Source organism: Rosa rugosa, chromosome 7 (assembly GCF_958449725.1).
Source record: "Rosa rugosa chromosome 7, drRosRugo1.1, whole genome shotgun sequence".
In the NCBI taxonomy this organism is placed as follows: domain Eukaryota; kingdom Viridiplantae; phylum Streptophyta; class Magnoliopsida; order Rosales; family Rosaceae; genus Rosa; species Rosa rugosa.
Window position 1 is genome coordinate 3,956,488 of NC_084826.1, and position 17,417 is coordinate 3,973,904.

The following is a 17,417-nucleotide window of genomic DNA, read 5'->3' on the forward strand; positions in this document are numbered from 1 at the left end:
GAAATCGAGTTAAAGCACAAGGCTCTATCTTTATCACCACTTACTACAATGGTTGCACAAGGTGGAATGCCTACTAGAGATTAAATCAAGGGGTGCAATGGAATGACTCTACTAGTATGCCATTTTCTTATAATTGTCCTTCTCAATCATTCAACAACAATTTTGGCATGACTGCTATGACAAATGGAGTGACTCATGTCAATGCCTGTAATTCATCACCTATCAGTGCAATTACTCAAGTTGGTTTTACTCCACCATCTACTGTTATGGCAGCTAATATTGGGTTTGTGAATTCATATAATAATGCTCTCATGAATAACACTGGCTCACATTATTCTAGCATGCATATGCCTTCTGCATCTAATTGTATGGTCAATAACACTCAGTACAATAGTACGATGTCACATGCTGGTTTTGTTTCTCAAAATGGAGGTGGAGGTCATATGTCCTACAATGGAGGAATGCAGCAACATAATTTCAACACTGGAACAAGCTATTCTCATCCACAAGAAAACTTAAGTTTTGAGACGAACACGACATCAAAAAGTAATTGTCACTTGGGAAAGGTTTGTTTCGCTAAAAAGTTGGGTACAGTTGATGGAAGTTCTTCTTGTGGAAGCTATTCTAACAAAGTAATCAGTGATTGTCCCTTATCTGGGGATTATATTGAAGAGGAAGAGAAAGCACATATTGCACGAAAGAGGAAACTAGAGGCTGAACCATCAGAGGATGCAGGTGTAAAGGATGGAAAAGCCCATGTTTTAGTCTGTTCAGAAAATTTGATTGAAATGGAAGGAAAACCTGCTAAACTGGTCAGTTCTAAACATGATGTAAATGTGCCTTTTTCAGGGGACTGCAAAAATCATGGTTCTTTCCTTTGCCAATCTGTTAAAGCAGTTAGTAGAGATGATGACGAAAATTCTGTTGAGTATGTCCAACCTTGTACCATGGTGGAGGAGTTTGTGTGCATACATGTTGGTGATAAGAAAATAAAGAGTCTATCAGCATCCCAGCACGGAGTAGCTCCAGATATGAAGATTGGGGGTTATCATAGAACTGATGGAAAAATAAAGCAAGTCAGTACCTTCTCACTGCAAAATGGAAGTACTTCAAAGCAGTCAAGGAGCTTTGGTCCAGAACATGATCTCTCACAAAAATTTGGGGATCCTTTTGGGAACTTCAATGAGGAAAGCTATAATAATTTTCAAGAGCACAACGACAGCAGTAGCTATTTTCAATTTTCAAACAACAGGGTTCTCAACTACAACAACGAAAACAATGGCCAAGTGGAGGTTTTTTCACAGCAGCAAAATGGAGGTTTGCAACAAAATAACAAACTGTAACAACTTGGTGCCTTCACATAACTTGGTGTTGTGCCTCCTGGAACCAACATGACTCAATCTCAACACGATGGATCCAGCTCTACTGTAGAATGTCAAGCTCAGGCTGCTTTCCCCACTTTGAATCATTTCAAGTTGTTGCACAGATTGCAGGCCAGCTTGTGCGTCAATGAATTTGTGGCGATCACTTCCTCTCATTCCTCCTGGCTGAAAACACATTCTCTGCTGCAACCTAGTGCTTGGGGATCCCAGCACTAGTTTGAGGGGGGATGTTAAGAGAGTACAAGTCAAATGCTGATGGTCATAGTCAATAGTCAACAGTACAATTAGCTCTAAGTCAGTATAAAACTATAAATAGGATAAGTGTTACCAGATAAGTGGTTAGCCATTTAAGCATTGTAACAAACACACAGAAAATTCCAATTCTGTTCAGCTCTCTCTCTCTTTCTTCATCATCTTCTTCGCTCTCACAAATCTGAGGGTTTTGATACACAACTCCATAGCCAATCTTTCATGCTTTCTGGTATCTTCATCATCACACCATGATTTTCAACAATTATTGCTATAGCATGGATTCATATTGTATTTGCGTTCATGACTACATAAAGTGCATTTCTTATTTTTCTAGTCAAGTTAGCAATAAGAAGTTGAAAATAGTTGAACTAGTTAACCAAGCCTCGTTCTGTAACCCTTCAAGAGTCTTTCCCTCCCTTCGTGTAAATTCACGCAGAAAGACGTTTGGCAAAGGCTGAGGGCTTAATTTAATTTCTTATCAAAACTACATTAATAGAGGGAAACTATGCAAAAAAGGCCAAGAATATAATATTTTGAACTACTTCTATCAATTAATTTTCAAATTGCAAAAAGGATACAAAAATGGAAGTCCAAAACATGAAAAAGTATAGACACAGTTAACACTAAAATTCTCACCACCCGAACAAGACCCATTCCTTTTCTAATCGTTTCATCTATATGTCCGAGCTTATACCGAATCACTCATGCCCAACCTTTGGAATTTTAGTGGCAGATATATCTCAGTCAAATATTTGAGGTGCTTTCTCATCATACCCTCAACGTCGACTTTAGTTTCCATTTTTCTTACCTCCTCGACCAATTTCGGAGTTTTCTTGACAAAATCCTTTTTCATGATTGTTTCAAGTCCTTGCACCTTCTCATTCCCATTGGGTATATCATGTTCGATGAGGTCTGAAGGACTCAAACCCAACCACTTAATATCTGGTGTGCTTAAGTTTAAGGAGTCGTACGCCATATTCTCACTCCCGCACAAATAGGTCAAATAAATATTAAAGCCACCGGCATTGTGATCTCCAAGGGCAACTACTGGAAGATTTAACTTCTGCTGCATCCTTCTTAAGAGAGTCCGAGTTGCAACATTTGGCATTCCGCATCCGGTGATAATAATGCAACGGAATCTCTTATGAATTTTTTCCTCCACAAGTCTTTGAAAAATTGTGTCCTTTTCAACAACCAATATGAGCAAGAGCTCTTCCTTGCTCGAAGTATCAAACTCGAGCCTATTAGTTATATCACGAGGCTCTATACTAACTCCGCCTTGACAATAAGTTGCATAACTTCTTCCTCGATCCTTTGGTGGTGCCTTTAAAACTAATATCACCAGCAATCCTCCCTTTAGCCGATGCAAAGATATTTAAGCTGTCCCTGTTGCAGCCTATCCCTTTACATATGTAGTCCAACACATAGTCAACTTGGTTAGTATTGGCAAATATGTCTCTAAATGCATACTGAACCCAACGTATGTTGACCGTCATGTCTTCCATTAAAATTTTGTATATCAGAACAAGAAGACAATCCATCCTAATAAATACGTTCCTGGTTTGTTCGTTATCATATTCGCAGTAGTAGGTGGTTCGGCCTTTCAATACATAGCATTCTAACTCTTCAACAAAGAAAATTTCTTTTTCCTTTTCCAATTCAAAACGGTACCCATGTCCCTGTTTTTCCTGCTCCGACAAAAGCTCATATATATAGTGTGGGGGTGGTCAATAAATTTGACCCTGCAATCAAGGCAATTAAAGAGAAATTATGACAACAGTAAATGCAACGGTTAATGTAGCTGTAAATGTGACGATAAATGCGACATTCAGTATGACAATCATGGCCGCCAATAAGTGACGGTTATTGCAGGAGTAAATACGGCCTTAATGGTGGCGTGCCGCTCAAGTCACTACGGCTTGCTGTGCAAGTTTACTTGCAGCCCACGCCGAGGTACACCTATAAATAGGCTGCTCGACGTCAAGGTAAGGCATCGAATTCCAATTCACTCTACTCCACTACTAAGAAACGTACTGACTTAGGCATCGGAGAGTTTTCTGCAGGTACCCCCCCTCCTCCTCGAGCCGACGGTCAAACTTCGAGTCAACGCTCGAGGGAAGCTTCTCGATTGTTCCCGGTCAGCTCCCGCGCTAGTCCGCATTCATTGGTGAGTCAAACTCCTCTACGGAATTTTTCGACACCAACAAGTGGCGCCGTCTGTGGGAAACACTTTTCCCTAAAAAGTGATGGCGGGAGCTGCCCCTGACCGGATTCCATTTCTGTCACTAAGGACTGGTAGTGACGAAATTCCTCCCCACCAGCCGCCATATGGGTCCGTCCCGAGCCCCATTGGCGACCTGAACTTGCCTCCAGCTGATGAGACGCAGAGGCTGAGGCAGGAACTCGAGCAATTTCGGAAGGAAAAGCGGGACCGCGAGGCCCGTCGTCGACGAAAACTGGAAAAGTTCCTACAACTCGACAGTGATTCGTCGGACGACGACGCCATCGGCAATCTCCATCAAGCTAACAACGTGGTAGCAAACGCAGGCGCCAGCGGCGTTATCGGGGGAATCTCTGGCGGACCCCTTGTCGAAGGGATGAGAGGCACGTCGAATGGGGGACAGAACGGCGGAGCCGGACTAGGCCAATCCAAGAGGGCGTGTAACGAATCGTGGCGCGAGAAGATGGAAAAAATGATTGATGCATGCAGGCGCACCGGCCCAAGAGAGTTAGCGGCGGAAATCGCAAGGGACGTCGGTAAATCTCCATTTACCGACGACATTCTTAATGCGGCAAAACCCCGCTGGTTTACCACGCCGGTATTCCAAAAATACGACGGAACGACCGACCCGGTGGACCATATCAAGGGGTACAAACAACAAATGTCCATCGAGACAACCGATGAGAAATTAATGTGCAAGATCTTCCCTTCCAGTCTCACGGGGCCGGCATCGACATGGTTTCAGGATCTCAAGCCGCATTCTATACCGGATTTCGACACACTGAGCCGCGCTTTCATTTCACAATACTTCTGCAATCGCAAGCAAAAGAAGGACATGACGACTCTGTTCAGTACCAAGCAGAAGCCGGGGGAAAAGAAGGATTGCTTTTGGGGACGCCATTATGCGAAAGTTTGCTGCATGATCCGCCAAAGGACATGGACGACATCATTACAAGGGTTCAGGGGGAGATCAGAATTGAAAAAGCCAAAGAAGCACGCGAAGCCCAACTCACTGCCGTTGTCACCTCGAGAGAAGTTGAATGGAATAACACAAAGAATGACATTCATAGTGATAAAGGAGGGAAGCCTAAAGATTATCCCCTTGAAGAATGGTTTACGATTCACCCTGTGACCATATACAAAAGACACGGTCATGAAGGAATATTTGAAAAGCCGCCCCCCAACCGGAGGCTAGTGACGAGGTTGAAAGAAGTCGATATTGCCCGCTCCACGAGACAAGGGGGCACAGAATATATAAGTGTCAGGGAGTGCGACCAGCAATCGTTACAGCAATGAAGGCTGGTAAACTCCTTCAGTATAAAATGATATAAATTAAGGCAATCAAAGGGTTCATGGAAAAGTCCACGCGCCGAGATTTATCTCGAGTAATGGAGAAGGTACGATAATATGGTGACTTCGTTTTGATAAAAGATGGCACAACTCGTAAAACTCAGGTAAGAAAAATAAAAGAGTTTAAGTGATTTTTGCGCGTGTTGATATCTCATTCGAGAGACTATTGAAATTATGTATTTTGTATTTCTCGCGTGAATAATATCACTGGGACTGGTTCCTCGAGTAGGACAGTCCTATTAATATGTATGACTGGTTCCTCGAGTAGGACAGTTGCATTCAATTTGTAGAAACTGGTTCCTCGAGTAGGACAGTTACGTTTGATTCGTAGGAGCTGGTTCCTCGAGTAGGACAGTTGCCTTAATGGTTCGAAACTGGTTCCTCGAGTAGGATGATTACACGTATTTTTATACGTGTAATTATATCTAAAATACTAGAATTAAGCTAATCCTTAAGTCAATTAATATATAATTAATCCACTTTTATTTATTTTGTAGGAAATAAGCGGAGTCACGGAAATCAAAAGAAAATGTGCGAAAATGGAGCAATTGGAGTTTCCGACAAAAGGACGAAATAGTCGATGCCGGTCAATTGTGGTTGACGCTAACAAGAGAGCGGAACTTCACTAGTCATGATGTTGTGTGCGGAAGTATTTTAATTTCGAGGAAGAAGAGAAGAAAATTGAAGAAAAATAAGTTGGATTAATTAATCATTGGTTTGATTAATTAATATTAATCAAACCATTTGCTTAATTAACCACTACTTCCAGTCTTCCATCACGTGGGGTAGCAATTAAGCAATGGTGGTTCAATTAGCTTGAGCTAATTACAAGCTGACACGTAGCTAAAAAAAGAAAAGATCTTTTCTTCTCTCCTTTCTATCCCAGCCTCAAAGGACACGGACCAGATATTTTTTCCCTCTTCAATCATGGCCGTCCATGCATCATCCATCTCTCCCTTCATGACCAGCACCCCATTTAATTGAAGAACTCACTCTTCGAAGAGAACCCTAGCAGCTACAGCGCCGCGCACCACACCAAAAACAGGGGCAGCCCTTTGGGCTGCTCTCACTCTCTTCTCCCATCTTCTTCCTCCATTGTTCCTCTATTCTTTCTATTTTATTTTAGAGAATTGAAGAATTACTCACCCAAAGCTTCAAGGATTCATCAAAGGCCTCTATCTCTACAAGATTCAAGACTTGGGTAATTGTGGGAATTGTAATTCAAGACTAGTCATGCTAGCTTTTTAGCTATTTGTGATTAATCTTGTTTTCTCCTACACTTCTATACTCTTTTCCCTTTGAATTTTGTATATTTGATGTTCATAATTATGGGTTGTGAGTAATTTTCTTGTTGGGTTTTAGGGTTGTGTCCCTAACCCAAATTTTGTGTAAAAGATGTTTAATTTAATGTAATGATGCAATTTTCATATGATGGATGCTTATATATATTTTTGTTGGGTTAAAATGCATGTCTAGGAGCCTAGTCAACTCTAGGGTGTGTATTTTGAGCATGTCTAGGATGGAGTTAGAGGCTTGACCCCCTCTAATTCCTAAGCTAGAAACCTTCAATTTCGTATTCGAGGGGTTATAAGCATGGTGATTTACACCCGTTGCGTGATTGCGCGGGCGGGTCGCTTAGTAGTCTAATTCCTCAATCTCTACGCCTCTTGATGTGAATTAGTGACCCTTGAACCGGCTCTAATTCATGCCAAGTGAGTCCCTACGGCCCTTGAACCGGAGTAGGAATACCATGAAAGGGAATTTCGGTCCTTGAGCCTTGAACCGCCTTGGATACGACTACCGCCAAAGTAAGAAATTTGCATCTATATTAGATTAGCTTCCGACACATGAAATTGGGTGAAGGAACCTCTCTAACACCCGACATTCCCATTTATTTGGTTACACTTTTATTAATTTCTTGCATTTTTATTAATTGCTTTACATTTCATTACATTTTGTTAATCTAAAATCAACTCTCAAAATATTGAACTCCAACTCATTGTAAATATTCATCACTAGGCTCTTAGTTTTGATTAGGCTTTGGTGAAAATCAAAGCCGAGCATTGCTAAGGCTTGGTGCCTTAGATTAATATTTTTATTTATTTTCTTTTTCTTTTCGTTGTTTGCTAAGTGTCTTTATTTCCGATTACCCAAGGATTGTGGGTTAGCCACTAATCCCCGTGGTACGATAAACTTTGGGCATAATATTTCCCTATCTTGACAATGATACGTACGCTTGCGTAAATGTGTATCCAAGTTATAGGACAGTTGCCTTAATGGTTCGACACTGGTTCCTCGAGTAGGACAGTAACAGTTGACTTATAGGAGCTGGTTCCTTGAGTAGGACAATTACCTTAATGCTTCGGGTAGGATGACGTGCCTCACCCTCGCTGCAGGCGGGGGTGGGATGAAGGACCACACCCTCGCTGCAGGCGGGGGTGGGATGGCGTGCCTCGCCCCTCGCCGAGGGCGGGGGTGGGATGATGGACCACACCCTCGCTGCAGGCGGGGGTGGGATGGCGTGCCTCACCCTCGCTGCAGGCGGGGGTGGGATGAAGGACCACACCCTCGCTGCAGGCGGGGGTGAGATGGCGTGCCTCGCCCCTCGCCGAGGGCGGAGGTGGGATGATGGACCACACCCTCGCTACAGGCGAGGGTGGGATGGCGTGGCTCGCCCCTCGCCGAGGGCGGGGGTGGGATGATGGACCACACCCTCGCTGCAGGCGGGGGTGGGATGGCGTGACGAATTTTAATCATGCAGGATATAGGGTGTGTAACCATTGCGTGGCGGATAGACTCGCCATCACGGTTTGGTTTCCCTTCTTCTATTGTTTTGCACAGCTCCATGCCTCGAATATTTTACTCTCGTTTTGTTTTTCTTTCTGAGCGTCTGCGAGCACAGACAAGAAAAACAAGGGGGCAACTAAGGGAATGGAATACAAGGGGGAACATAGGAGAGCCGACGACGTGGCACCCTCGTCGAGGCACCCTTGTCGAAATGGATGCCTACGTCGATGACGTGGCACCCTCGTCGAGGCACCCTCGTCGAAATCTGATTGCCGACGACGTGGCACCCTTGTCGAAATGGATGCCTACGCCGACGACGTGGCACCCTCGTCGAAATCCGATTGCCGATGACGTGGCACCTTTGTCAAAATGGATGCCTACGCCGACGACGAGGCACCCTCGTCGAAATCCGATTGCCGATGACGTGGCACCTTTGTCAAAATGGATGCCTACGCCGACGACGTGGCACCCTCGTCGAAATCCTATTGCCGACGACGTGGCACCCTCGTCAAGGCACCCTTGTCGAAATGGATGCCTACGCCGACGACGTGGCACCCTTGTCGAAATGGATGCCTACGCCGACGACGTGGCACCCTCGTCAAGGCACCCTTGTCGAAATGGATGCCTACGCCGACGACGTGGCACCCTCGTCTAGGCACCCTCGTCGAAATAGACTTCGATTTCGAGGCACCCTCGGCGAAATAGACTTCGATTTCGAAACACCCTCGTCGAAATAGACTTCGATTTCGAGACACCCTCATTGAAATAGACTTCGATTTTGAGACACCCTCATCGAAATAGACTTCGATTTCGAGACATCCTCGTCGAAATAGAGTCGATTTCGAGACACCCTCGTCGAAATAGACGCCGACGTCGAGGCACCCTCGTCGAAATGGACGCTGACGTCGAGGCACCCTCGTCGAAATGGACGCTGACGTCGAGGCACCCTCGTCGAAATGGACGCTGACGTCGTGGAACACTCGTCGAAATAGACGCCGATGTCGAAATGGACGTCGACGTCGAGGCGCCCTTGTCGAGAAGGACGCCGACGCCGACGACGAAACGCCGACATCGAGGCGCCCTCGTCAAAATGGACGACGACGTCGAGGCACCCTTGTCAAAGCCGACATCGAGGCGCCCTCGTCGAAATAGGACACCGACGTCGAGGCACCCTTGTCGAAGTTGACGTCGAGGCGCCCTCGTCGAAATGGACGCCGACGTCGAGGCACCCTCGTCGAAATGGACACCGACGTCGAAGCACCCTTGTCGAAGTAGACACCTACGCCGACGTCGAGACGCCCTTGCCTTCATTAAAATAGACACCTACGCCGATGTCAAGGTTGACGCCAAGGGTCGACGACGAGACGCCAACATCGGGGTCGACACTAAGGTTATTACGAAACACGTCGCCGACGTCGAGGTTGGGGTCGACGTCGAGGTTAGCGCCAACGTCGAGGTCGACGCCAAGGATATCGAAAAAGACGTCACCGACGTCGAGGTTGACACCGACGTCGAAGTTAGCACCGAGGTTATTGCGAAAGAAGTCATCGACATCGAGGTTGGCGCCGACGTCGAGGTTGATACCGAGGCCAAGGTTAGCACCGAGGTTATTGCGAAAGAAGTCATCGACGTCGAGGTTGGCGCCGACGTCGAGGTTGACACTGAGATTATTGAGAAAAACGTCACCGACGTCGAGGTTGGCGTCGACGTCAAGGTTGATACTGACGTCGAGGTCGACGCCAAGGATATTGAAAAAGACGTCACCGACGTCGAGGTTAACACTGACGTCGAGGTTAGCACCGAGGTTATTGCGAAAGAAGTCATCGACATCGAGGTTGGCGCCGACGTCAAGGTTGATACCGATGTGGAGGTTAGCGCCGAGGTTATTGAGAGCGACATCATCGACGTCGAGGCTGGCATAGTAGTTATTGAGAAGGATGTCACTGACGTCGAGGTTGGTGTCGAGATTATTGAGGAAAAATCACCACCGTCGAGGTTGACGCCGCAAACATTAAAGAAGATGTCATCGACGCCTACGCCGATGTCGACGTCATGGTCATTGTGAAGGAGACGTCATGACGTCGAGGCCGACGTCGCAGAATGTTAGGTGACTAAGAAAGGAAAAGAGGAAGAGTTTCGCAGTAGGGTACCTCAGGCTCGGAGTCTAGTTTGAGCTGCGCTGGGGGCACGGCTTAGGAACAAGGTAGCTCAGCGGGGGCACCGAGCGCAGGTGAGACTAGAAACTAGGCTTCGGCGTTGTGGGCGAGGCACCGTAGACGCCACAAGCAGACGAGTCCGCGACGCGAAGACCCGATACTAGAATGGCTGCAAGACAAAGGCAGATTTGAGTCCTGATTTGGGCACGTCGGCATCGGCGTCGTCGACGAGATGAGATGCCGACTCTAAACAAGGAACGAGGATCTTCTTATACGGGCATCTACATTTTCAACACGAGGAAGGCCTAGATGAAATTCAAAGAGGGGTGCCCAAAGAGAAGTATAAAGATGTGGAGCCCATAGAGAAATTTGAGCTTTGGAAATTTTCTCTTGGGATGAATTCCCAAGGAGAAAATTTGGGGGCATTGTGGGGGTGGTCAATAAATTTGACCCTGCAATCAAGGCAATTAAAGAGAAGTAATGACAACAGTAAATGCAACGGTTAATGTAGCTGTAAATGCGACGATAAATGCGACATTCAGTATGACAATCATGGCCGCCAATAAGTGACGGTTATTGCAGGAGTAAATACGGCCTTAATGGTGGCGTGCCGCTCAAGTCACTACGGCTTGCTGTGCAAGTTTACTTGCAGCCCACGCCGAGGTACACCTATAAATAGGCTGCTCGACGTCAAGGTAAGGCATCGAATTCCAATTCACTCTACTCCACTACTAAGAAACGTATTGACTTAGGCATCGGAGAGTTTTCTGCAGGTACCCCCCCCTCCTCCTCGAGCCGACGGTCAAACTTCGAGTCAACGCTCGAGGGAAGCTTCTCGATTGTTCCCGGTCAGCTCCCGCGCCAGTCCGCATTCATTGGTGAGTCAAACTCCTCTACGGAATTTTTCGACACCAACATATAGTCTTTTAATCTTTGTACATACTTCTTTCTTAGACATGAACCTGACCTGCCAGAGATCCGCGTACTCTGGCTTATACTTCTGCAATTGTTTTAAGCTGCGGCGGATGGGTTTGGTGTCTTTGGTCCGTCGATACTCTTCCTTGAACTGTTTGAGAGACTTTACAATAGAATTGTCGTCTGTAATACCTTTTTTTTTCTTGAGGTCACGAAGCTGTCGTTTTTCTTTTTACACATCCTTAACGCTGGGACCTCGGGGAAAAGCTTTTCTCATAAAATGAATATTCTTCCCCTTGACAGTGATACGCTCGATTTCTATGCCCATGTTTGAGATGAACGAAGAACAACCACTTTCATCCTCTGCCATTGAGTCTTGTGAGAAGTCACTATATTCCGGGTCCATAAGACTGATGCTCTCAGAGTACCCACTCGTCAGGTTAGTTGTACTAAATTTCTGCGCAAACTCTGAGATACCAGTAACATCATCCGAATTGAGGGAAAGCTTACCCAAGGCAAGAGTATTGGTACTTATGGCGTTACTACTGACCGTGTTCAGCCCAGATTCATCGTTAATATTGTTAAATCCGACACCACTGTTGCATGTGGAAGGAGTAAACTGATGCTCTGATTTCGAGAAGCCAATGTTGTTGGATCCGACACTACTGCGGGTAGAGATATTACTCCCAGCCTGCTCTAGCTCTTGTTTGGAGAGACTATCGTAGCCAGGAGTCCTAGGTTCACCATCTGGCACGTCCATGTCGATGTTGATTTAGCAAAATGATCTTAAATTTTTGGCTTTCTGATTGATGATTGAATGAAACTTACAAACCAGAGTCATGCTATTTATAGACAAGTAAGAATTTTCCCTCGATCTAATAGAAGTGAGAACTATCCCTTAATCTTATAGGAGTATAGTAAGAACTATCCCTTGATCTAATATAAGTAAGAACTATCCCTTAATTAATCTTATAGGAGTATAGTAAGAACTAGTAAGAAACTTAGACTAAACTAGCTAGAATAGGAAAACTAAGACGAGAGAGAACTTTAAACTTTCCTTTTCTTTTTTCAATGGAGAGTCCCACAATAGGTTCATTCAAGTAAGTATTTTACACGAGATCGCTTGTAACTTCAATTCTTCTTCCAAATCCCATGTTGCTTGGCGCGGCTAGATCGAGTAAACCCTACTAATTGCTCACTTAATTAAACCTATATGATTAACTGGAAAGGAAAGTTGAAACTTCAAACAATTTTGTTCTGTCTGTTTATTTTTGTTACAGCATTCAATCATGCACATAATAGCACTAACGTACATTTGAGCTTATGAGTTATGACTACACAAAGTGCTTGGAAAGCAAAGCTAATAATATTTGTGTTTCACATTATTCTGTTCAAATGAAGTTAGTGATAAGAAATTGAAAATAGTTGATCGAACTGAAAAGTGTCTCACTACAATATTCGAATACCATTTGAATGTAGCTATGCAATTTGACTAGTATTGGACCTGTTGCGAAGCCCATATCGATCTGCATGACTGGAGTTTATGACTCCCAAGGGAATATAGTGATCTTTGTAATGAATCGAGCTTTGTATAATATATGCTTAACGATGGCCTTTCACGATCATCCAGTGGGTGCCTAGGCCATGATTCCATGAAAGGAGGTGTTTTGCGATGTTAAAAACATATATACATATGGCTCAAGGAGGCCATAAGTAGTTGCGTACAATTATACAATGGCAAGAATATATATATCCCTTTGTGAAGCAACAACACATGCACGATTCTAAAGCTAAAATTCCGTGATCAATCTTCCACAAATAAATAGAAGATTTTCCTGCCAGGTTCAGTATGCAACACAAAACCAGATATATATGCCACTCTACGCCATTCAATTACTCATGTTGGGATATATATACTTCATGATCAATGTTCAGCTGGATATATGCAGAATAATATTAAAGATAATAGGACTTCAAGAAAGGTGAGAGTTAAATTTCAGTAAGCCAAACACACAGTTGATGAAGAGCCATCCATCTTAACTACTCTAAAAGACTCATAAAACATCCCAAAAAAAATAAAAAAATAAAACATAAAACACCACTGTTCAATCAATTCGACTAAAACTAATAAACACCAAACACTCTAAGAAGCATCGGAAACACACTAAACTTAACAAGGCTTTTGCTTGCAGACGGCGCACACCTTCTGAGTGCAGGTAGGGCACACTGCCTTCTGGTTGCAGTCGTCACAGATGGAGGTCTCGGTTTCGGTTTTGGAGAAGAGTAACTCAATGCTATAATTAGAAGTCCACCATCTGCCAACCAGGTAGACCACACCTGCTGCAGCAATCAATTCCAAACCGCGACCAATTCTATTGAAGCCCTTACCTAATGCCACTAGAGCCTACAATCAAACAAGTTTTACGTAAACAAAGTGAACAAGTATATAAAAATCTGAATCAAGGGAAAAAGTATCCGAGAAAATAAGAATAAATTACGATACCGCTACTGCTTTATCGTTGGCAGACATCGTTATCGGTTGTTCTGGACACAAACGTGTGACGCTGATTGTAAGCCTATGAAAAACCCTAAATCTCTGAGGATCGGGTACTTCATATTTATATTAGAGCTGCCCTCTTTATTTCTTGATGTACAAGGACTCTACAACCATTTAGATAGTTCTTATACAAAAAAACAAAACCAAAAAGTGATGGATAAGTAATGGCTAATTGGACAATCATTAAAGCCCGTGATGGAATGGACTATTCATATCCCAAATTGTGGCCTTCTTAATGCAAAGCCCACAAAAAGTAGATAGGATACACTTCTAAGGAACACTTGGAAGACTTCGACCAAAGTTGGATTAGGAGTCTTTATTTCTGGGCAAAGATTGTCAAATTACTCTCACTCGAACAATATAAACGTACCCTCATCAATATCGTCATCACTTGTTGCGTGAGAGGAAATATTAGTCGCATCTCGATCGAGATACTTTTGTGAACGTTACTCTAAATGTGAAGACGAAGACGAAATTATGTACGTCTAAAGTAGCGGGTACATTAGTCGGCCAGCTAACAAAAAAATGATGAAATTGGTCCTCATGTGATCACCAAGTGATATCAATTTGGATGCAATACGTAAATTGATGATCAAGTAATGGGCAATGGTCCCCAAATTGTTGGGACTCCATGAGGGACATATTTCTTGTGATAATCTTTCTTACATTATATGGCACATTAATATGATGAAGTCTCTGCTGAGATTAGAGAACTAGGGATTTTGGATCCTCCTCTTTGGAGCCAATTTTCCATTTTCGAACGCTCCCGGTCTTCATCTCCCTCCCTCAGAACTCAAAACACCCTCAGATCCCTTCCAAGGCTTCAACAGCCAGGACATTAGGCTACTCAATTCAAGTTTGTTGTGCTAGTCCCTCAAATTAATGGTGAACTCTAGCCTCGACAACAATGCACTGGGTGACAGTGTGGTTAATTCACCTATCTCTCATAAACAATCAACATTAAGAATGAAAAAGGTGGCATTGCGAGATGTGCAGAATGATAATAGGATCTATATGCCTAATCATCCTGAAAATTCTTGTAATCTAGGACGGCAAGTTGGGGATCTTATTAAGGTTTCTGGAACTAAGATAGTCACCCCTGAGCGTCCTCGGAGCTCCCCTTGCCACCAGTTCTCGAACATCAGTGGTTCATGTGAGCAAGCACTAGGCAAGAGAAGAATTCAAGACGTGACAGAACAAAGTGCTGATTGTCTCAATTCCAAACGACATTTACAGAAGCAGGCAGGTGTAACTGATGAAAGAACCAAGAAGCAGGAGAATGAGAGTCCTTGTGCACCTTCATTTGCACCAAACTGTTTGACCTCTCCCATTACCTTTTCACCTGGTAAACCACCAGTTCCACTTTTTCTTGGAAAGTCTAGTAATGCGTCGCCAGGTGCTCGTTCCAGGCACCTTAAATTTACTCCTGATCGTATGGTTTCTAACTTGGTTGATCCTAAGAGGAACAATGATGAGAACAGGACAGAGCGGTTTCTATGTCTGCAGAATCTCTTGAAGCTCATCGATGAGTCTAATCAGGGTGAATATATCCAGATGCTTCGTTGTTTATCATCATCTGAGCTTAACAGACATGCTGTTGAGCTAGAGAAACGATCAATGCTGCTATCAGTCGAGGAAGCAAAAGAGATCCAAAGGATGAAGGCTTTAAATATTTTGGTCAAGTCCCCAATGACAAGCAATTCCCCATTGTCATCTGAGCATGTTCAATCCAAGAAGTGAAAAGCAATTACAACATTCTTTGGGTGTCGTTGTTTTAGCTTTAGTGATGACCAGGTGATTTACTGAAACCTCTCACATTGAGGAATCGATGCTGTGTCTTCTACTGTAATATGCCCCTCCCTTGCTTTTTCTCAACTGCAGCAATTCAATAGGCAGTCTGTTACCAGATTTTTATCTCAATCCATTTCAGCTAAAACCCCAGAACTTCTTGTGGTTACATATAACTTTAACTTTCCCTTTCGTTGGGTGCCTTTCCTATGCATTCTTGTTTTACCACAGTAGAAGAGGTTATATTTTCAGTATCTTGTTTATCCAACATTGACCAAGTTATTTGGTTTACAAATTAAATAATAACTATTTCGGACCACATTCGCGTGCCATGATGTTAGGTATACAATGGTACAAAAATGTGGTTCATCTTACATTGTCGATCAACAAGTTGAGAAACATGACTGGCCTTTTAGCCTTAATCCAGTTACTGTGAGCCTTGAAATTATCCTCAGTGGCAAAAAAAAAAAAAAAAAAAAAAAAAAAAAAAAAAAAAAAAAAAACTAGGGATTTTGGATTCTAGAAAGGGAGAGAGAGAGAGAGCAGAAAGCTAAAGAAAGAAGACGAAGACTTTTCTCATTAAGAATTGTACTGGGATCAATTACCCAATGGTTAACACACTTGCTTTTTATATATCACTAACAGTAACAGATTTGCTTACGTTGACTTTGACACTTGACTTTGACCAGTCGTATTATATATCCTACAGTCTCGGAGGCATATCTCTTTTGCTTAGGTACATATATGTACAGAACCAATCACTCTTGTTTCTCCAGGGGTGGAATAGTTACCACCGTATTTTAGTGTGAAGTCCCTTTCTGCCATTTGTGGTGATTAAGAAACTATAGCATTTCTGTACATTAATTCAGTTTAAACCATATCGTCCTTTTGCTAATTTTGAATGGTTAAGAGCTACGAAGTAATGAATATGTATTTGCTGCGACACTCCTAGCGTATTTGAAGAGAAAAAAGGTGCTTGTGGTTGGCCCAAGTCTAAAGACAGACCATTCATTCCCCTCGCCACAAGCTCTTCAACGGGAAGAAAGGCACTGAATTCACAGATAGATCATCAGAAGAAGTTTGGGTTGGAGCATGTAGGTAACAGGAAAATGTTGACATTCTCTACTTATATTAGCTTCCGCATGCAAATTTGTAAAATACGATGCAGGAGCATATCAATCCCATTTCTGCAACATTGTGAGGGCAAAGCATTCGTACTCATGTCTTAAACGCGCAAAAATAAACAAAGAAACCGATGATGTGCTGTTGTGACAATGTTCTCCAAAAGGCACACATTTATGTTTCCATATCAAAACCAGTTGCATTATAGAATGGTCTTCGGAACAAGCACAAGAAACATTACCATTCTTTGACACAATGGTCAAGCAAGGACTATATGCATAAGAATAAGATTACAATTCAGGGAATATGGTAGAGAACAACCCCTGAATTACAATTCTACATGCACTAAATCAATTGAAGATTTCCCAGTTCCAACAGGAAACCATTTTTGATATAGAATTATCACCATCTCTGGAACAAGCACAAGAAACATGTCATTCTCCACAAAATGGTTAAACGGGGATTATATATATAATATGAAGATTTCAACAAAGTTGTAATTCAGCTTTCACTAAACTCAGTAGGTATGTTATAATCTCATCCTGGATAATAATAAACCTAATGGTACAAGACTGTGGAGATGGATTACACTTTTCACAACAATACATCTAGGTTTATTTTCAATTTGCTTCAAGGCATGAGTTGCTTTCTCACAATTTAGAGCATTAAGTCAGAACGGAAATGGTTTAAAATGTTTGGCTCTCCGGGAAAGGCTGCAGTAGCGCGAGCACCTCCATAAAATAGACCAAAACTAGAGATGGTAACTTATCATTTTTTTTTTTAGCTACTACAAATTCAATACAATTGCCTATCCCCAGAAACCATCTAAGATTGAATTCGTAGAAGCCAAGCAACCGGGAAAATGTTAGAATGACTTCTCATGTTGC